Here is a 23,093-nt window from a genome sequence, read left to right on the forward strand (position 1 = left end):
GGCCGCCGGGGCGGGTAAGGGTCGGCTCGGGGCGGGGAGAAGCGTTTATATAGCAGCGAAGAGGGGTTGGGAGCTAACGCCCGCCTGTGGGACACCGGGAGGCCAGAGGCTGCCCGCGCCGCCTCCGTCCCTGCCAGGGTCTCCCCGGTCACCGCGGGTCTCCCGGGCGGGGGGCACTGGGCACTGCTCTCCCGCGGGTGCCTTGCGCTCTGCTTCGCGCGCTGCAAGGAGATCTGCCCAGACTCGGGAAGGGCCGGGGACCGCGAGGACGTTTCCCCGAGGTAAGTGCTGGAGCCGCGGTTAGCTGGACCGACCAGAGCCAAAACTAGGTTGGCAAGTGGTCAGTGGTTGCATGGAAGGGACGCGCCGGATGCAAGGGACTACGTGAGGACCCCGGTAAAGAAACGAAGGTAAGAAGCTCAAACACGCTTCTTCTGTTTCCACCTTCTCCAGGCAGCGTTCGCTGCCCTTCATTGCGACTTTTTCTCGCATCCTCCCCTTGGAGCGCGCACAGCACACTCGGGTCGCTCTCTGCACCCGGCTCCCTGTCCCCCACCGCACGACTGCTCCACTAACAGTGTCCCCACGCCCAGCACAGGGTCTGGAGTGTGGCAGATACCCGGGACGGCACGGGAAATGAATGAATGAGGTTATAACCAGCCGGGGTCAAGAAAAGTCCCTTCTAAGCTCGTTCAGACCCTGCCTGTACGTTTGCTCCTGCAGTCACCCACATTCATTAAAGTTGGTTGAAGTTTTATTGTTGACTGAAGGGAGGAGAGAAGACGGGGGAAAAAATCCGCCCTTTTATGAATGCCCAGTAACATTCTACAATGAGTGGAACCCCAGCTTACTGGCTCAGCGTCAACTGTGCAAATGATGTCAGCGGGGAGCGGGTAGGGGCAGGCAGGCGGGAAGAGGAAAAATATTGGCTCTAGGAAGTGATTTATTTTCTTCTGTGTCCTTTGTGATAAAGATTTCTCATTTCTCTTTTTAGAAGTCTACTCTATAGAGATATTAGAGGTGGCCTTTGTCAGTTGGAGGAAAGGTTTCCATAGGGGACTAGGATGGTAATGTCGATTAGCAATAGCTGAGGTGTCTGTAAAAATCATGAGGCTTAAGACAGGAAGGCTGTTACAAGTCTTTCATTAAGAATTTCTGCAGTTAACCAAATCTGCAGTCATATTGCTTTTTTAAAAGAAGGATCTATTTGATGAGTACTATTTTAAGATAAAACTTTCCAGTATGGCATTGTGTAATACATAGGTGGCCTTAAAAGTTTTCCTTTATAAAGGAAGTTATCAGCTTTCTCTCTCCTTCCACATTTTATTCCAAAATATTAGAAGTGCAAAGGAAACCTGAAAGGGAAGCTTATCTTCTACTCAAAAGGCTGGATTAGAAAACTGTCCAAAAGGCAGCTGTATCATGTGAAATCAAATTTTATGGTGTACATAAAAGACTTTAGGTGACGAATCCTTGAAGAATCATCTTTAACCTTTTCTGTATCAAGAAAAACCATCTACTTTTACTAAATTTTCTTGTGAAACAATTCTCAGAAAAGACCTTTGTTAAATATACTTGCAACTTGCACTTTTCACATCCCTTCAGATAGTCCAAATTGCAAGAAAGTTTGGATATTTGGAATGTTTATCAAGAATGAATTTTTTTAAATCTATTTACATGGACAGTGCCAAGAGCAACTAATTAAGACACTAAACAAAAGTCAGATTATAAGCACTGTGGATAAAAGTTGGTGCATTATGCATCAATATACATGGTATTCTATGTAGTCCTGCTAATACAATAGTATTAAAAATGACTGAAAATACCTTCTTTGACAGTAAATATCTACTGTCCCTGAAATTTCTCAAGAATATACCATTGCCAGGTATACAATTTACAAATAAATAAAAGTGATCCCAACTAATGAGGGTGTATATGTAACCAAAAATCACTCATTCTTACAGTCCCGAGAAATAAGTATGAAGATCAGATTGTTCTATGCTTCTTTTATAAATGTCATGAATATAAGACTTCTTCAGGGTGATCAAAAGTTGGACAAAACCTTTTTTTCTCTTGTCCTGATCTTTTTGTTGTTTCTTGTCTTTGCTGTTTAAAGTAGGAAGTGGATAAGCTTTGTTATGAAAAGAATCCAGATTCAAATTATAGAAGAGCTTGAAGTGAAGTGAAAGTCGTTCAGTCGTGTGTCTAACTCTTGCAACCCCATGGACTATACAGTCCATGGAATTTTCCAGGCCAAAATACTGGAGTGAGTAGCTTTTCCCTTCTCCAGGGGATCTTCCCAACCAGGGATCGAACCCAGGTCTCCCACATTGCAGGTGGATTCTTTACCAGCTGAGCCACCAGGGAAGTCCATAGAAGAGCTTGGACAGCCGCTTAATCTCTCTGAGTCTTTTCTCACCCGTCACAGGGAGCATGATACCTACGTACCTCACAGGGATGTGTGAGGAAAGAAAAAAAAGATTCTTATAAAATGCCAGGTACACATGATCAATAAGTGAGGGTGATGGTGATGGTAGTGGGAATTCTTAAGGGTCAAGGCCCCTAGGAGTGTTCCCAATAATTCGTTTATCATTGAGCCCAATTTTAGTCCATATTTTGAGCTCACTGAAATACCTTGTTGCCATGGAGTGTAAGATGATTGTAACATGATTCATAGACATGCATAGCTCACCCAACGTTGTAATCTCCCTTTTCCACCTGGAAGTGTTCCCGTTGGTGGAGATCATTTAAGGAAAGACCAGTCACTCAGGCATGCTGCCATCCCGAAAGAGCTGTTTGGGAGTTGTGGCTGTTCTGATTCGTTCCGTGTCTCTTTGCCTCTTCTGCTTTACAAGTTAGAGGAAATTTTCTAGAAAAGTCCAGTGGTGCCTGCAGGTCAAAGACTTTGAAAAATGCACCCACTGTTTTAGTGTCTTTGGATAATGGTTTTGTGGTAACAAAAATATCTTTCTACTTTCAGCAGAAAGGTATTAGGTTTACATTTTCAGAATTTTAAATTGAAGGCCTATAAAGCAACCTTCAGTTCTTCAAGGGAAAGGAAAACTTAGAAAGTGTACAGGATGCTTTACAGAACAGTCAAGGCCAAACTTTTTTCAATGAAGAAATAATAGTTAGAAAGATTTGGTCTTGCTTCTTATCCAGATTCCTCGTCCGCCTTCCAAACTTGTCTTTTCTTGGGGTGACCCCAGGGTGCTGACAGGGAAATTTGGATGAAGATACCATGAGAAAAAATGGATACTGTTTGGCTAACATAAGCAATGCACAGAAGGAAAGGTCTCCTGTGGCTCTTGTAACCCTTATGTTTCCCACGGTACCTGGCACTTAGTCGGTACTCAAGAAATATTTGATAAATCAATGACTAATTTTAAGTCACTTTGCAATTTTAGTGAAAGAGTCTGGCTGAAGTACCCTTTTCATGTAAATCTGGAGCAGTTGCACTTAGAAAATCCAGACAAAAGAATCGGGAAGAAGATTCTAAATCTTACCTTTATGAGTCATCTTGATTGACTGAGATAACCTTAAAAACTAACACTTTTTATGATTCCAAATAGCAAACCTCAGGAAATTTGCTGATTTAATTTTGCCATGAAAAGAAAGTTTTCCCCCAAATGCTACAAAGATGGAGAGGAGGCAAGAAAAATAAAGCATCCAAACCAACTCTGTCTCAAGCCTTAGCATTCCCCTTAAGTCACAAAGAGATAATAAATATACATTTAACCATTATTTTAGCCATTTATAGTTAAGGATGAGGTATTGATTTGACTCAAACATGTTTTTGCAGTGCTTTAAGTACTGTATCCTAAACTTAAGAGGGGAAAGATTTTGCCAGAGTTAGTTGGCAAAGGCATTTGTGTTGGCTTGAAAACCCATAAGCTAATCACTTATTGAGTCCTTTAAAAACAACTTGATGAATGTCTGGCAAGATATTATGACTGAAATTCTCCATTGCATGAGTCCAAATACAATAGAACTTTGAAGATTCTGGGCGAGTCAGAGTCATATTTGGCGATGTTTGTTTGGTGGGGAAAAAAAAATACCAGAGTGTATCAAATGGCCCATGTGCTATCTTTCAGTACCCCACCTCACCATAAGTCAGTAGGTGTGGATAACACTATGATCAATCCCATTTATGTATGCATGTCTCTGGGCAGATGGCGTTTTGTGTTGTAATAGATTTCCCTGATGCCCAGGCTTTTCTCTTCTCCGCTGGCTGGCAGAGGATATCAGAGCCTTGTGCATGCCCCTTCTGCATTCGGCGTTTCACTGCAGGCTTCTTATGTCAAGCCCCCCTGGAGGCCTTGAGGGTTTTCTCTGGCCTTGGGAGCATGGTTGACTCATGCAGAGCAGGCTAGAGGGGCCTGGAAGTTAGTACTCTGGGAGCAACCCCTTACCCAGTAGCTGATGAAAGCTGGTGAATAAGTATCCTCTGGCTTCTCACACCTTGGGGGAGGCCACTCTTGAGGTCTGATCTTTATGTTCTTCCTGAGGTGCCCAAGGGGATGAGCTCCAGCTGCCCAGAACACTAACCCACTTGCTCATTCACAGTTCAACCTGGCTCCCTGTCTCACCTCCCTGCCCCTCTACTAGTGATTGGAGGGATCCTCTCCTCAATAAACTTATTGCACAAATTCTTGTCTAGATTCTGCCTTGAGGGAACCCAACCTACCACGTGCTTGTTCAAGGTTTCAGTAAAGGCAGTGTTTTAGCCCTAAGTATTCTGTAGATTGTATCCTAGCCAAAAAGTGAATTGTATTGCTCTTCGTCCTGCTTGTGATGCTAGCTGTCTTGCTGTTTCTCACCATGTACACTATTCGCTGAACCCATGGTAGGCAAGATGCGAGCTGAGAGGCTGAAAGTTTTCTTAGCATTTTTGCTAGGAGCCATGGGAACTGCAGATGCATTTATTCTCTTCTGGCTGGTGCAGCAGCCATAGCAGCATATGTAACACAACATCACCACACACAACTTGTGTCCAAGCGAGTACGTTGTGGCATGCATGAAGTGAAGTGAAAGTCGCTTAGTCGTGTCCGACTCTGCAACCCCATGGACTGTAGCCCGCCAGGCTCCTCTGTCTATAGAATTCTCCAGGCAAAATACTGGAGTGGGTTGCCATTCCCTGCTCCAGGGGATATTCCCAACCCAGGGATCAAGCTGGGTCTCCTGCATTGCAGGCGGATTCTTTATTCACAGGTAAAGAATCTGCCTGTGACATGCATGCACGGTGCTTTAAATGATCTCAGCTGTTTCACAGTCATTATTTATAAGGCATGACTGAGAGCCTGAACATGCTGTCTTGGCTAATTTTCTCTCTCCCCACACTCTGCCCCTTCAGGGTCTCCTGTCCCACAGATTATGTAGGTTCTGCCCTCTGTAGCATCCTCCTAGCACACAATGCCGCCAGTTGAGCACACATCCCGCAACAGCAGTAGAGGCTACAACAGCGAACAGTTACATCCCCAACACATAGCGAAACTCAATGCCAGGCATCGCAAGGAACGCATGTTGCAGTCCTTGCCCTCACGGGGTTAGAAGAGCCACCCACTGCATGTGGAGCGCCTTTGTCTGCCATGGCCAAGTCCAGTCCACTGGCTGTCCTTGGGAGAGTGCAGGAAAGCCTCTGCAGAGGCAACTGCACTCCTGTGGAATTTTATTACTATGGAACCACACAAGCCGGGCCCAACCCTTCAAGCTGGGGATTTTTCTTTTTACGGCATTCACAGCTCATCCATATGATCAATTTTCTAAATCTGAGGACACAGCCTTCACAATACACTGTCTACATCATAGGACACAGCCCTCACAGTACACTGTTCTACACAGGACACAGCCTTCATGGTACACTGTTCTCCATAGGACCCAGCCTTCACAGTACACTGTCTACACAGGACGCAGCCTTCGCGGTACACTGTCTACATAGGACACAGCCTTCACAGTACACTGTCTCCATAAGACACAGCCTTCACGGTACACTGTTCTCCATAGGACATAGCCTTCACAGTACACTGTCTACATCATAGGACACAGCCTTCACGGTACACTGTCTACCTAGGACACAGCCTTCACGGTACACTGTCTACATAGGACACAGCCTTCACGGTACACTGTCTACATAGGACACAGCCTTCACAGCACTGTCTCCATAAGACACAGCCTTCACGGTACACTGTCTACATCATAGGACACAGACTTCACAGTACACTGTCTCCATAGGATGCAGCCTTCACGGTACTGTCTCCATAGACACAGCCTTCACGGTACACTGTCTACATCATAGGACACAGCCTTCATGGTACACTGTCTCCATAGGACGCAGCCTTCATGGTACTGTCTCCGTAAGACACAGCTTTCACGGTACACTGTCTACATAGGACACAGCCTTCACAGTACACTGTCTCCATAAGACACAGCCTTCACGGTACACTGTTCTCCATAAGACACAGCCTTCACAGTACACTGTCTACATCATAGGACACAGCCTTCACAGTACACTGTCTACCTAGGACACAGCCTTCACGGTACACTGTCTACATAGGACACAGCCTTCACGGTACACTGTCTACATAGGACACAGCCTTCACAGTACACTGTCTACATAGGACACAACCTTCACGGTACACTGTCTACATCATAGGACACAGCCTTCACAGTACACTGTCTACCTAGGACACAGCCTTCACGGTACACTGTCTACATAGGACACAGCCTTCACGGTACACTGTCTACATAGGACACAGCCTTCACAGTACACTGTCTACATAGGACACAACCTTCACGGTACACTGTCTACATCATAGGACACAGCCTTCACAGTACACTGTCTACCTAGGACACAGCCTTCACGGTACACTGTCTACATAGGACACAGCTTTCACGGTACACTGTCTACATAGGACACAACCTTCACAGTACACTGTCTACATCATAGGACACAGCCTTCATGGTACACTGTCTCCATAGGACACAGCCTTCACAGTACTGTCTACATAAGACACAGCCTTCACGGTACACTGTCTACATAGGACACAACCTTCACAGTACACTGTCTACATCATAGGACACAGCCTTCATGGTACACTGTCTCCATAGGACACAGCCTTCACGGTACTGTCTCCATAAGACACAGCTTTCACGGTACACTGTCTACATAGGACACAACCTTCACAGTACACTGTCTACATCATAGGACACAGCCTTCATGGTACACTGTCTCCATAGGACACAGCCTTCACGGTACTGTCTCCATAAGACACAGCTTTCACGGTACACTGTCTACATAGGACACAACCTTCACAGTACACTGTCTACATCATAGGACACAGCCTTCATGGTACACTGTCTCCATAGGACACAGCCTTCACGGTACTGTCTCCATAAGACACAGCTTTCACGGTACACTGTCTACATAGGACACAACCTTCACAGTACACTGTCTACATCATAGGACACAGCCTTCATGGTACACTGTCTCCACAGGATGCAGCCTTCACAGTACTGTCTCCATAAGACACAGCCTTCATGGTACACTGTCTACATCATAGGACACAGCTTCATGGTACACTGTTCTACATTGGACACAGCCTTCATGGTACACTGTCTACATAAGACACAGCCTTCACGGTACACTGTCTACATAAGACACAGCCTTCACGGTACACTGTCTACATAGGACACAGCCTTCACGGTACACTGTTCTACATTGGACACAGCCTTCACGGTACACTGTTCTACATAGGACACAGCCTTCATGGTACACTGTTCTACATTGGACACGGCCTTCACGGTACACTGTTCTACATAGGACATGGCCTTCACGGTACACTGTTCTACATAGGACGCAGCCTTCACGGTACACTGTTCTACATTGGACACGGCCTTCACAGTACACTGTCTACATCATAGGACTCAGTCTTCACAGTACACTGTTCTACATAGGACACAGCCTTCTCAGTATACTATTCTAAATCTCCATCTTAGGACACAGCCTCTACAGTACAATGTTCTGCATAAGAAAGTGAAAGTGAAAGTGAAGTGGCTCAGTCGTGTCCGCCTCTTTGTGACCCCATGGACTGTAACCTACCGGGCTCCTCTGTCTATGGGATTTTCCAGGCAATAGTACTGGAGTGGATTGCCATTTCCTTCTCCAGGGTATCTTCCCGACCCAGGGCTCGAACCCAGGTCTCCCGCATTGTAGACAGATGCTTTACCATCTGAGCCACCAGGGAAGTCCTATGTCTGCATAAGACATAGCCTTTATAGTATACCTTCGCACAAATCAGTCCATATTTTCATCTGCATAACCCAGCTGGGGCCCCCGCCAGCTCGGGCCCCCTCTGGGGTCTTCACACTTTCAAAATGGCATCTCACATGCTGTTCCTTCTCAGTGAGAACCCACAACCCGCCCCCCCCCCCCTCCAAGCTCTGGGCCTACTCCTGTGTCCCAGAGTCACAAAAGCCAAGATGCCATGGCTCCCCTTGCTTTCACCAAAATTGCTTACCCCAGTCAACCAACTCCGCCTGAGTATATGGTCGATATGTCATGAACTCAGTCACAATGGGGGCCCCTTGGGGATGCCCTCCTTGAACCATTGGCTGCTCATGCTTCACTTTCTGCTATGTGACAGTCCTCACTGCCAAGTGGGGACTGGTGGTCTCACAGTGCTCCTTGTCATCATCCCTCATTACCCCATAGTCCAAGGCACTGGGCTCCTCAAAGCCAAATGCCTCTTGCTCCAGCATGCATGTGCAATGCTCTAGCCTTCCTCCTGTCTCTGCAACGTGTGCCCTTGTGCAGCGTCACAGAGCTCACTGTCCATATTCACCATCAAGGCAATCAGGAACACCCACCCCCTGGTTCCAGTGGCAGTATGCCACTCTGTCCAGCAAATGGGAATTCACCCCCTGTAACACCTTCTCAAGGCTGTTTGGTGACCAGTCCACCACCTCCCAGTCTTCAACCAGGGCCCACACCAAAAAGACCCTGGCCACCAGGTACCACATGCTGTATAGCAGCCACTGGCTTCCGCCATCCAGCAGAGTCTTAGACTCTTCTACCTTCTGTGTGTCCTGCCGACTATGCCCATTGTATCGCTGACCCTGCTCACTGTGCCAATTGTTCTCACTGTTCCTCATGGTTGTGTGCTATTCAACTGAACCCATGGTAGGCAAGGTGCAAGCTAAGAGGCTGGAAGAAAATGAGAGGAGGAACTTCAGACACAGTTGTTCTCCTCTGGCTGGTACAGCAGCCATAGCAGCAGATGTAACAAAGCACAGCATCGCCACACACAACCCGTGACCAAACAAGTACCTCATGATGCTCCTGTGCAGCCCTACAAAGGCTCTCAGCCGTTACATAGTCATATTTACAAACTGTGGGTTCAGAGGGCCTGAACACATCATCTTTGCTAATTTTTTCTCTCCCCACATGAATCAAGAATAGAATTCTTGCTTTCCACAGGATTTTGAACAGAATTTTGTCCCCAGCTAGTGCTATTTCAATTGTATCTGGGTCAGTTGGCTTGTTGGTTGTGACCTGATCCTGAATTCCCATAAGCTCTCTGAGAACAGTGTCAGGAGCCTGTGGAGGGAGATATCAGCAAAGGCTCAGTGTGATCCCATCTTTAGAGACATAGCATCTTCCAGGGGTTATGAGAAGTGGCTCAAACCCATGCTCCGCAGAATGGGACCAGTGTCTTAATATTTCTGGTGGATGTTCCTACCTGCTCACAGCTTTGGTCACCATTTCTTTCCTGTGGTAGTGGTCTCTCATAGGAGATATGGAGATAGGTAGAAGTAGATATTGATAGGAATTGACTCACATGATTATGGAGGCTGAAAAGTCCATTTACAAGCCGAGGCCCAGGAAAGTCAGTGGTGTCATCAGTCTGAGTCTGAAGGCCTGAGAATCAAGAGCTCTGGTATCCAGCAGCAGAAGTAAATGGACTTTCTAGCTCAAGAAGGAGAGCAGATTCACCCTCCCTCTGACTTTGTGTTCTAATCAGGCCATCAGTGGATTGGATGATGCCCACTTGCCTTGGTGAAGGTTATCTTCTTTATTCATTCTGTCAATTCAAATACTAATCTCTACAGGAAACACCCTCACAGGCAAATCCAGAAGTAATGTTTCATCATCTCTTGCACACGTAGTTGCTTCAGTCGTGTCCAACCCTTTGCAACCCTATGGACTGTAGCCAAGCTCCTCTGCCTTTGGGATTCTCCAGGCAAGACTACTGGAGTGAGTTGCTATGCCCTCTTCCAGGTGATTTTCCTGACCCAGGGATTGAACCCACATCACTTATGTCTTCTGCATTGGTGGGTGTGCTCTTTACCACTAGGGGCAACTGGGAAGCCCTTAGCATCTCTTAGCTCAGTCAAACTGACACATGAAACTTACCATCACATTTCCCAGTTACTTACTAATCCACCTCCAAACCCAAGCCAGACCTCTCCATGGAACTCAGACCCAGACATCTAACTGTCCAAACATCTTCCACCAAAACAGCCTAAAAGCCCTGTTCTTCTTCCGAGTCTTCCTCAGTCCTATCTGATCAGTCTCTACATCCTGCCATTTGTTTCCCATTGATTTCGGCAAACCCCTCTCCATCCTCCCTGTCATCTCTGCTCTTGGTCCCCAAACACCATTTTCTTTTTCACCCAGACCACAATTGCCTCCTTGACCACCTCCCTGCTCTGATCTTTCTCCTAGCATTTTCCATATTTCAGCTTCAAGTGAGTTCCCTAAAACTGCCCGCTCTTACTTTTTTTCTGCCTAAAATCCTCCATTGCCTTTGGATTTTAAATTTAAAATCCTTGTCATGGTTGAAAATCCCCCACTATCCAACCTTTATTCACCTCTTCCTGTCTCCTGCCTATTTCTTTGCCACCACGGCCAATCCTTCAGGAGACGTTGCTCTCTCACCTCCTGCCATTAACATTTGGAATTTTCTCGACCTAGAACAGTACTCTCTGGACTTAAATCTGGCTTACCCCTTCTCTCCCTTTAGGGTCAGCTAACACGCCCATTCCTTGGGAAAATGTTACTGAGTCCTGCCTACTAGGTAAGATACCCTTCCCTGAGTCCTTACTGTACCCTGAGTTCCCACCATTCCCCCTGAACTGTGATTGCTGTGTCTTCCATGTTCACCAGGTTATCTTCAGTACTAACCACTTCTTAGATAATAAATATCCACTGTAGAATAAATGAACTGAAATCGGGGCTTCCTTACTAGCTGATGACAAAGGGCAAGTCACATAACCTCTCTGAATTTTCATTTTCACATCTAAAGTATAAATCCTATCCAAACACAGAGGTTGAGAGGATTTTGTTAGTTGGTACTGAACTACCGCACAATTGCACTCATCTCACATGCTAGTAAAGTAATGCTCAAAATTCTCCAAGCCAGGCTTCAGCAATACATGAACCGTGAACTTCCAGATGTTCAAGCTGGTTTTAGAAAAGGCAGAGGAACCAGAGACCAAATTGCCAACATCTGCTGGATCATCGAAAAAGCAGGAGAGTTCAAGAAAAACATCTATTTCTGCTTTATTGACTATGCCAAAGCCTTTGACTGTGTGGATCACAATAAACTGTGGAAAATTCTGAAAGAGATGGGAATACCAGACCCCCTGACCTGCCTCTTGAGAAATTTGTATGCAGGTCAGGAAGCAACAGTTAAAACTGGACATGGAACAACAGACTGGTTCCAAATAGGAAAAGGAGTACGTCAAGACTGTGTATTGTCACCCTGCTTATTTAACTTCTATGCAGAGTACATCATGAGAAATGCTGGGCTGGAAGAAGCATTAGCTGGAATCAAGATTGCTGGGAGAAATATCAATAACCTCAGATATGCAGATGACACCACCCTTATGGCAGAAAGTGAAGATGAACTAAAAAAGCCTCTTGACAAAGGTGAAAGAGAAGAGTGAAAAAGTTGGTTAAAGCTCAACATTCAGAAAATGAAGATCATGGCATCTGGTCCCATCACTTCCTGGGAAATAGATGGGGAAACAGTGAAAACAGTGTCAGACTTTATTTTGGGGGGCTCCGAAATCACTGCAGATGGTGACTGCAGCCATGAAATTAAAAGACACTTATTCCTTGGAAGAAAAGTTATGACCAACCTAGACAGCATCTTGAAAAGCAGAGACATTACTTTGCCAACAAAGATCCGTATAGTCAAGGCTATGGTTTTTCCAATGGTCATGTATAGATGTGAGAGTTGGACTGAAGAAAGCTGAGCACTGAAGAATTGATGCTTTTGAACTGTGGTGTTGAAGAAGACTCTTGAGAGTCCCTTGGACTACAAGGAGATCCAACCAGTCCATTCTGAAGGAGATCAGCCCTGGGATTTCTTTGGAAGGAATGATGCTAAAGCTGAAACTCCAGTACTTTGGCCACCTCATGTGAAGAGTTGACTCATTGGAAAAGACTCTGATGGTGGGAGGGATTGGGGGCAAGAGGAGAAGGGGACGACAGAGAATGAGATGGCTGGATGGCATCACTGACTCAGTGGACGTGAGTCTGAGTGAACTCTGGGAGTTGGTGATGGACAGGGAGGCCTGGTGTGCTGCGATTCATGGGTCGCAAAGAGTTGGACACGACTGAGTGACTGAACTGACTGACTGACTGAACAGAAGACTTTTCTTTTAGATTCATCAAGATAAGCATTATGCTTGACCTGAGCCTGTGATATTCTGAGATGGTAAAGCCCATGTTCCAGGATGCCTAAGTTTAAAGGGCGCTCTGATAGATGGGCTTTGGGTGGGAGCCAGAAGGAGGAAAGTACCATGTAGCTAAAATTATCTTGCTTTCAAACCCTAGGTGAAGTGTGTGCTTGGAAATGAAAGTGATATAATAACAAATAAGGTACCTAATTCCCTCACACACAGTTTCTTCCAAATAATCCTTCTCCTCCAGCTTCAAGATCTGCATTTCCTGGGTTAATGCCACGAATCCAGTTTCTAAACTGAGGAGCTTTTTCCAAGAGTTTTGCCTTAAAATATTATTCTCCACTGCAATTCCTCCTCAGTTTCCCCCTTCTCCAGGACTGCTGTCATTGTTCTTGAAACACACCATTAAGCCTCTCATTCTTGGGCTTCCAGGAATTTCTGAAAATCGTTACAAACCCAGTTTCACATTTGTAGATGTAACTGGGTGGAGGCAAGCACTAAATTAATTAACAGATTTGCACTGGGCAATGATTAAGGCAAAAAACTTTTTATATTTAAGTAATGGAAAAGTGGTTAAATATATAATTTGGGTAAAAATTAGGATAATAAAGCACCTTCAAGAGCTATGTATCTGCACATGTTCAAGACTTTTATTTTTAATTTTAATTATTTAAAACTTTCTTGAAATACAGTTGATTTATAATGCTGTGTTAGTTTTGGTATACAGCAAAGTGATTCAGTCATACATACATACAGATAGATTTTTTAGAATCTTTTTTTTCTCTAATTTTATTTTATTTTTAAACTTTACATAATTGTATTAGTTTTGCCAAATATCAAAATGAATCCGCCACAGGTATACATGTGTTCCATTATATATTATTACAAGATACTGAGTTAGTTCCCTCTGCTATACAGTAGGTCCTTGCTGTTCATTAATTTTATTTAGTAGTTTGTGTATATTAATCCCCAACTCTTACTTTATCCCTCCCCTCCTTTTCCCTTTGTTAACCATATTTTACTCTCTACATCTGTGAACTTATTTCTGTTTCATAGATATGTTCATTTGTGTTGTGTCTTAGATTCCACACATACAAGTGATAGCATGTGATAACTCTCTCTCTTCCTGACTTATTCCACTTAGTATCATTATCTCCAGGTTCATCCATGTTGCTACAGATGACATTATTTCATTCTTTTTATTGCTGAATAATATTCCATTGTATATATATATATATATGTGTGTGTGTGTGTGTCTGTGTGACAGTGAAAGTTGCTCAGTTGTGTCTGACTCTTTGTGACCCCATGGACTATACAGTCCATGGAGTTCTCCAGGCCAGAATACTGGAGTGGGTAGCCTTTCCCTTCTCCAGAGGTTCTCCAGGGGATCTTTCTGACCCAGGAATTGAACCAGGGTCTCCAGTGTTGCAGGTAGATTCTTTACCAACTGAGCTATCAGGGACGTCTATCACATCTTCTTCATCCGTTTGCCTGTTGACAGACATTAGGTTGCTTCCATGTCTTGGCTATTGTAAATTGTGCTGCAAGGACATTGGGGAGCACATATCTTTTCAAATTATAGTTTTCTCCAGACATACACCCAGGAGTGGGATTACAGGACAGAAACTCATTGAAATTGACTTGGATTAATATTTTCAAAATTTCATTGTCAGTTTGTTGTTTGACTTTTCATTAGATTACAGGATCCCACTCCTGGAATATGTTTGGAGAAAACTATCATTTGAAAACTATAAATATTATAGTAGCTCTGTATTTAGTTCTTTAAGAAAGACTTTTAAATATTATTTGGTAACTTACTGCTTTGGCACACCTACCTAAGTCTATGGCAATCCAGTTTATTTTTAATATTAATTTATTTATTTTAATTGGAGGCTAATTACTTTACAATATGGTATTGGTTTGCCATACATTGACATGAATCCATCACAGGTGTTCATGTGTTCCCGATCCTGAACCCCCCTTCCACCTCCCTCCCCATCCCATCCCTCTGGGTCATCCCAGTGCACCAGCCCTGAGCACCCTGCCTCATGCAATGAACCTGGACTGGCGATCTGTTTCACACATGGTAATATACATGTTTCAATGCCATTCTCCCAAATCATCCCACCCTCACCCTCTCCCACAGAGTCCAAAAGACTGTTCTATAATCTGTGTCTCTTTTGCTGTCTCGCATACAGAGTTATTGTTACCATCTTTCTAAATTCCATATATATGCATTATTATACTGTATTGGTGTTTTTCTTTCTGGCTTACTTCACTTTATATAATAGGCTCCAGTTTCATCCACCTCATTAGAACTGATTCATATATATTCTTTTTAGTGGCTGAGTAATACTCCATTGTGTATATGTACCACAGCTTTCTTATCCATTCATCTGCTGATGGACATCTAGGTTGCTTCCATGTCCTGGCTATTATAAACAGTGCTGCGATGAACATTGGGGTACACGTGTCTCTTTCAATTCTGGTTTCCTTGGTGTATATGCCCAGCAGTGGGATTGCTGGATCATAAGGCAGTTCTATTTCCAGTTTTTTAAGGAATCTCCACACTGTTCTCCATAGTGGCTGTACTAGTTTGCATTCCCACCAACAGTGTAAGAGGGTTGCCTTTTCTTCACACCCTCTTCAGCATTTACTGCTTGTAGACTTTTGGATAGCAGCCATTCTGACTGGCATGAGATGGTACCTCATTGTAGTTTTGATTTGCATTTCTCTGATAATGAGTGATGCTGAGCATATTTTCTTGTGTTTGTTAGTCATCTGTATGTCTTCTTGGAGAAATGTCTGTTTATTTCTTTGGCCCGTTTTTTGATTGGGTTGTTTATTTTTCTGGCAATCCAGTTTTTAAGTTTGCTGAGCCTGGGATGCCCACCCCATCCTGAAACACAAAGTTTATGAATGCTCTTTATTTCTGTACATCCCCCAAACTTGTGCACACTTAGCCATTTACCGGCTTCCCTGGTGGCTCAGCTGGTAAAGAATCCGCCTGCAATGCGGGAGACCTGGGTTCAATCTGAGTTGGGAAGATCTCCTGGAGAAGGGGAACAGCTACCCATTCTAGTATTCTTGCATGGAGAATTCCATGGACTGTATAGTCCATGGGGTTGCAAAGAGTTGGACACGACAGAGTGACTTTCACTTCACTTCACTTCAGCCATTTGTAATTAACAATCATTATACTGAGAAAAATGGGTAAATTAATGGTTTACAGCATTGTCTACATTTGAGACCCACTTCATAAATCCATATTTATGTAATCCCTAGATGCAAAGTACTTTAGATAGATGATTTTTTCCTCCCCAAAGCCTGAAGGTTTTATGTATCTCTTTTCTTCTTTTATTTATTTCTTGCTCCATTAGTTCTTTCCATTTCTTCATGAAGAAAGCTGCAATTAGGCATGGATGTTCTGCTGTTGTCTCAATCAACAGCTATCCAAGGAACAAGAAGAGACTATGACTCCATATTTGTATGTCTGTAACTCCCAGCTGAGAAAGATGTGTACCTTGCATGCAGAGCTGTAGCTGTCCAACCAGCTTCATCCAGGAGCAATAGGTGACAAGGTTAGAACCACCCAGGTAGAAAGAGATGGCTGCCTCCAGATTTTTTTCACACAGTGGATCTCCAATACTCTATGTCATGGAAATAGTCTGAGTGAACTCTGGGGCTTGGTGATGGACAGGGAGGCTTGGCATGCTGCAATTCATGGGGTCGCAAAGAATCGGACACGACTGAGCGACTGAACTGAACTGAACTGATGGATACTCTATGTCAGTTACCTTATCACTTATTAAGCATGTTATATGCATCATCACATTTCATCCACAACAACTCAATATGAAAAGTGGTACTATCATTATCCCCCTTTCACTGATGAGTGTCTGAGTGCATGAATTTCTTAAAATCACACTGGCCTGAGGGGTATTTGAATTCATGATGTCAGAGCCACTGCTACCTGTCTATTCTGCTGGGTCCTCTAGAAAATGTTTGCTTCTAAAGCCTAGAAGCTTCGAATGCTGACACTCAACTTAGATCCCTGCATGATCCAAATAATAATTCATAAGTCGGGTTTTTCAGGATAAAGGGAAATTCTGACTCAATGTTATTTGGTTTTCATTTATCTCTTTCTTTTGCTTTTCAGTGGACTGAATCTTGGTCATTGAAATTGACTTTGTTTAATATTTTTAAAGCTCATTCTCATTTTGCTCTTTGACTTTTCATAGGATCCAAAAATTTCAGAGCAAAAATGGGTCTTACAAATTATTTCAAGTAGGTTTTGGGCTTCCCAGGTGGAGCTAGTGGTAAAGAACCTGCCTGTCAATGCAGGAGATGTAAAAGATGCAGGTTCGATCCCTGGGTCCGGAAGAGCCCCTGAAGGAGGGCATGGCAACTCACTCCAGTATTCTGCCTGGAGAATGCCCATGGACAGAGGAGCCTGGTGGGCTACAGTCCATAGGATCACAAAGAGTCAGACACAATTGAAGCGACTTAGCATACATGCCCACATGTTTTGTAACAGAAGTGATTGTTTCTCCCCCATCCATCTCCACAATTAATATATATAATGTCCTCCCACTAATCTTGGGATAAAAGCAAAAATCAATAGTAGATCCTGCAGATTCATGCATGGCCTGGCTACTTTTTCAGCCTCAACAAATGCTCCCTTTCACTCTGTTTTATAGTCATACTGGACTTCTTTTGGCTCCATGACCATTTTGTTCTTTCTGCCACAGGACCTTGACACAAACCATCCTCCCCTAACACACTCCTTTTGGCCTGGTTAACTCTCACCATTCCTCCACATATCACCTTGAACAGCAGCCCCTTAAGAGAGCCTTTCCTGACCTCTGAATTAATCATTTCTCTTTATTACATGTCATCCCAGTGTATGATAATTTGACAAATAATTATTGAGTGTCTTTCTATGTGTTAGCCTTATTTTAGGTGCTGGGAAACAAGATAGGCCAAGTCTTACCTCCAGGGAGAATATAAGTAATAAAGTCAACAAACATGTTAAATGCTAGGGAAAAACAGGTGTTTAATGGGGAAGTGGTGACAGTAAGGACATGGGAGGTTATTTCGGATGGGTGGTCAGGAAGGCCATCTCCTGCATCTCAGGAGGAGCTGACATTTGAGCAGAAAGCTGAGTGAACTTGGGAGCAAAGCAAGATTGCCTGAGGGAGAAGGGACATTTCCAGACAGGAACAACATGGGTGTGAGAAAAAGCAAAGGAGGCCAGTGTGACTGAAGGTGGGTAATGAGAGGGAGTGTAAAAAGGACGAAATCAGATCAGGGGGCATGCCCTCTGTCCTAGAGACTTGTGGCCCATGCATGCAATACAGGGTTTTAATCTAAGCTTCGTGGAAAGTCATTGGAGATTTTGAACATGGGATATGGATCAAATGTATGGTCTCCAAAGATCATCCTGCCTAACGCCTAAAGAAAGTATGAAGAAGGGCAAGAGTCAAAACACGGAGACCTGCTAGCGTCATAGCCCAGGCAGGAGGCAGTGGCGGCGTGGATCTGGGTAGGAGGCGGCAAGAGTGGTTAGATTTGCAGGTCCTGTTGGCAGGCTCACCGACGGATGGGCTGCGGAGCCTCAGGGAAACGTCTTCTTTTCAGCACATAACACCGCTGCCGTTTTACACTTATTGGTGTCGTTCTTTCAAGAGAACGTCGCTCTCTCAGTGGGTTGGAAGGTCCACAAGGATGAAGACCACATCTGGCTTTACCCCCTGCCCACCTGCTGCCTACACAGGGCCTCACGTTTAAAAATGAATGAATAAATAAGTATACTGACGTGAAGTGAAGTGGCTCAGTCGTGTCTGACTCTTTCCGACCCCATGGACTGTAGCTTACCAGGCTCCTCCGTCCATGGAATTTTCTAGTCAAGGATACTGGAGTGGGTTTCCATTTCCTTCTCCAGGGGATCTTCCCAACCCAGGGATCGAACCTGGGTCTCCCACATTGCAGGCAGACAGACACTTTACCATCTGAGCCACCAGGGAAGCCAAATAAGTATATTAAAACTACCTAATTTACAGATGACGGAAATGAGTCTCTGAGAGTTGAAGTTACACGATCGGTCTAAAAGGTCTCTCAGTCTGGACTAGAACCTACTTTTCCACCTTCTTCATGCAAGCTACTTTCCCTTGTACAGCGGAGCCCCTTCCAAACTCTGCATTCTTTTACTTGAGGGAGGAAGGGGTTACCAAATGTACTTCAAATACTCCTGATGGGAGACTCCACACAATGCAGCAGCATTGTTCTAGTAACCCTTGTGAGGCTCTATTGAGGCAACTTGAGTCTGTGACATTCTTTCTTTCTTTGAGCTTGTTTTCTTCTGCAGGAAAAAATAATTGACCTTATCTTAGTATGTTTTGTTTTATTTATTTATTTGTATTGTATTTTATTGAAGTATAGTTGATTTACAGTGTTGTGTTAGTTTCAGATGTACAGCAAAGTGATTCAGCTCAGCTTCCTTTTCAGATTATTTTCCCTTATAGGTTATTACAAAATATTGAGTATAGTTTCCCGGGCTGTACAGGAGGTCTTTGTTGTTTATTTTGTATATGTTAATTCCAACCTCCTAATTTATCCCCCTTTCACAACTATACATTTGTTTTTTATGTCTGTGGGTCTGTTTCTCTATTGGAAATAAGTTCATTTACATCTTTTTGTCTCATTATCGGTGAGTGTTATGCCTCAGACCAGAAGGAGGTCAGCCTAAGCCATCTGGACTTGAGCTGTTTTTTTAAAAAAAAAAAAAATGCTACAGCTTCAGACAAGAGCAACTGGCGTGCTTAATCTTCATACAAGGAGTTAGCCATTCAAAAATGTTCACTCCCCAAGGGCGTTTTGGAATAAAAGTCAGTTGAGGCAAGTTGTGATTAAGAGGGAAAAAAAGAACAGAATCCAATTAAGAGTTTCTTTGGTTCACTTGGAAGGGAAAAGTGGCCTGAAATGTAGCTTTCTCAAACAGTGATCACATCCTTGGACCTCTGCCTTTCTAATCAAATTCCTGAGATTACAGAAATGTACATATGTACATGTGTATATATATATATATTTCATTTAATGAACAGCTGGTAAAATTGGATCCTTACTCTCTGCTCTGTGTAGCTTTACCAAAGCACTTCAGTGTTGCCGTGTGATTGAATATGAATATTTAACCCTGGAATACAAAGAGAAGAAATTAGATCTAACCTAGCTGCGCCTCACCCAGGAGGTTCTACACGGTACCCTTCCTGATCTGCACAGTAATTGGTTCTGTTATTTTCCATGTTGACTGGGAAAACACACACACAACCTAAAAACTCTGAGTTGAGTTTTATTGAGTGTCTTACTGAGGACTATAGCCTGCAAGATAGCTTTTTAGTAGCTCTGAGGAACTGCTCTGAAGATATGAGGCTTGGGAGGTACAGGCCAATGTAGTGTGATTTTGGTTAAAGAATACATGCAACCCAAAATGCACCTCAGTAGAAGGTCACTGCTAATTACAAGGAACACATTTTTCAGTTAAAGATTTTTCAGTTAGTGCTTTTGTAGGTATGGGAAGATGTAAGGATGTGGGTTCATAGAAATTTCTCCTAAAATATATCTAATTTTCTAAAGTCTTCTTTGGCCTGTTTCCCCAAAGCACAGAATATCTGTTCCTATTCTTCATCCTTGAACTTCTTTCAGAGTGTACTGTAGATTAGCGACTACAGTGGCTAATGACTTAATCTTGTTGAACCAGATGGTGAGTGACATTCCTTTGGTTTATATCCACCAGGTCGCCTCCAACATTGCCCACATTCTTCTTTCCATTGCCACTTCTTGGAAGCACCACCCAGAGTGATTTGTACCTTTTTGAGCATTTTCTCATGCCGTGATTCCTAGCCTCCACCCTTGTGAAGCTTCCAGTCTAGCAGGGGGACAGACATGAATCAGATATTCACTCAAATGAAGGTTTAAACACAGATTTGTGATGTGTTATGAAGAAAAGTAATAAGGTGCCATGGCAGAAAAGTCACAAAGGAGATTTAATTTATGAGGACAGGAGAGGACCTCCCTAAGAAAAGAGGATTGCAATAAAGACCTGGAGGATGAGGACTTAGCAAAAGGAAGGGTAGAGAGCAGAAAAGTGGCCAGACAGATTTCCCTGGTGGTCCACTGGCTGAGAATCTGCCCACCAAAGGAGGGGACACGGGTTCAATCTCTGCTCCACAAAGATCCCATGTGCTGCAGGGCAACTGAGCCCATGAGCTGCAATTACTGAGCCTGTGCTCTAGAGCCCACGCTCTGCAACAGGAGAAGCCACCACAGTGAGAAGCCTGTTCACTGCAGTCAGAGTAGCCCCCGCTTGCCGCTGCTAGAGAAAGCCTGAGTGCCACAACAAAGACCCAGCACAGCCAAAAATTAAATAAATAAAATTTTAAGTGGTCAGAGAAACTACAGTGAGGTATCACCTCATACCAGTCAGAATGGCCAGCATCAAAAAATCTACAAACACTAAATGCTGGAAAGAGTATGGAGAAAAGGGAGCCTTTTTGTACTGTTGTTCCAACTCTTTCGCTGCCCAGTAGACTGTAGCCCATCAGGCTCCTCTGTCCGTGGGATTTCCCAGGTAAGAATACTGGAGTGGGTTTCCATTTCCTTCTCTAGAGGATCTTCCTGACCCAGGGATCAAACCTGCATCTCCTGCTTGGCAGGTAGATTTTTTGCCACTGAGTCAGCAGGGAACCCTCTTGCATTTTTGGTGGGAATGTAAATTGATGCAGTGTCTATGGAGAAGTCAGGACAACTGCTTCTTGGAAGGAAAGCTATAACAAACCTAGAAGGTGTGTTGAAAAGCAGAGACATTACTCTGCCAACAAAGGTCCATATAGTCAAGGCTATGGTCGTCCCAGTGGTCATGTACAGTTGTGAGAGCTGGACTGTAAAGAAGGCAGAGCATCAAAGAATTGATGCCTTCAAGCTATGGTACTGAAAATTCCTGAAAGTCCCTTGGACAACAAACCAGTCAATCTTAAGGGAAATCAATATTTCCTGTATTATATTATATTCCCTGAATATTCATTGGAAGGACTGATGTGAATCTGAAGCTCCAGTATTTTGCTCATCCCATGTGAACAGCCAACTCACTGGAATCCTAATGCTAGACTCACTGGAGTCCCAGTCCCTAATGCTGGGAAGGATTGAGGGCAGAAGGAGAAGAGGGCATTAGAGGATGAGATGGCTGGATGGCATCACCAACGCAATGGACATGAACTTGGGCAAACTTCAGGAGATGGTGAGGAACAGGGAGACCTGGCCTGCTGCAGTCCATGGGGTCACAGAGTCAGACACAACTGGGAGACTGAACAACAACAGCAACTTTGGGAAACAGTCTGGAGGTTCCTTAAAAAGCCAGGAATGAAACCACCACATGACCCAACAACCCCACTACTGGGCACATACCCTGAGAAAACCATAACTGAAAAAGACATGTACCCCCCAATGGCAGCACTATTTACAAATAACCAGGACATGGAAGCAACCTTGATGTCAGTCAACAGATGAATGGATAAAGAGGTTGTGGTCATATATGTACAATGGAATATTACTCCTCCATTTGAGTCAGTTGTAGTGAGGTGGATGAACATAGAGCTTATTATACAGAGTGAAGTAAGCCAGAAAGATAAAAACAAATATTATGTAATAATGCATATATATGGAATCTAGAAAAATGTTACTGATGAGTCTATTTGCAGAGTAGAAGTAGAGACACGGGCACAGAGAACAGACTTGTGGAAACAGTAGGGGAAGGAAAAGGCGGGATGAGTGGAGAGACGAGCATGGAACATACAGTCTACCGTATGTAAACTAGATAACTAACGGGAAGTCGTTACATAACACAAGGGGCTCTACCTGGTACTCTGTGACAAGCTAGATGGGTGGGATGGAGTGGGAACATAGGCAGGAAGTTCAAGAGGGAAGGGACATATGTATACTATGGTTGATTCATGTTATTGAACAGCAGAAACCAACGCAACATTGTAAAGCAATTATCCTCCATTAAATACACACACACACACACACACACACACACATATATGGAGATGCTCAAAACCAAAAGGTGACCAGAGAGAATGGCAGTGGTCAGAGGGCACTGGGCAGGGCTTCTCAAACCTTGCTGCACATACACATTGCCTGGAGATCTTGTTACACTGAAGGCTGATTCACTAGGGCTGGGGATTCTGCATTTCCAGCAGCCTTTGAGGGTGTTCTGCAGGGGTTGAACTGAGAACAACACTCTGAGTAGCAGAGGTGTATGGCAAAGGTTGGTGAAGTTCTTCTGTAGAGAGTCAGACACTAAACATGTTAGACTTTGTGGGTCCTGCTGTCTCTGCTGCAACTACTCC

The 23,093-nt window shown here is 44.0% G+C and overlaps 1 protein-coding gene across 1 annotated transcript in view; it reads left to right on the forward strand.

Moving 5' to 3' along the window:
- The first annotated feature begins 92 nt into the window (after nucleotides 1–92).
- The window catches only part of COL6A6 (collagen, type VI, alpha 6), a 174,649-nt gene continuing 151,648 nt past the window's right edge, over nucleotides 93–23,093 (forward strand). The window contains exon 1 of the mRNA XM_010856743.1: nucleotides 93–410. The gene's annotated coding sequence lies outside the window, so the exon portion shown is untranslated. The remainder of the gene's footprint in view (nucleotides 411–23,093) is intronic.

This window comes from Bison bison, unplaced genomic scaffold (genome assembly GCF_000754665.1).
Source record: "Bison bison bison isolate TAMUID 2011002044 unplaced genomic scaffold, Bison_UMD1.0 scf7180017864374, whole genome shotgun sequence".
NCBI classification, from domain to species: Eukaryota; Metazoa; Chordata; class Mammalia; order Artiodactyla; family Bovidae; genus Bison; species Bison bison.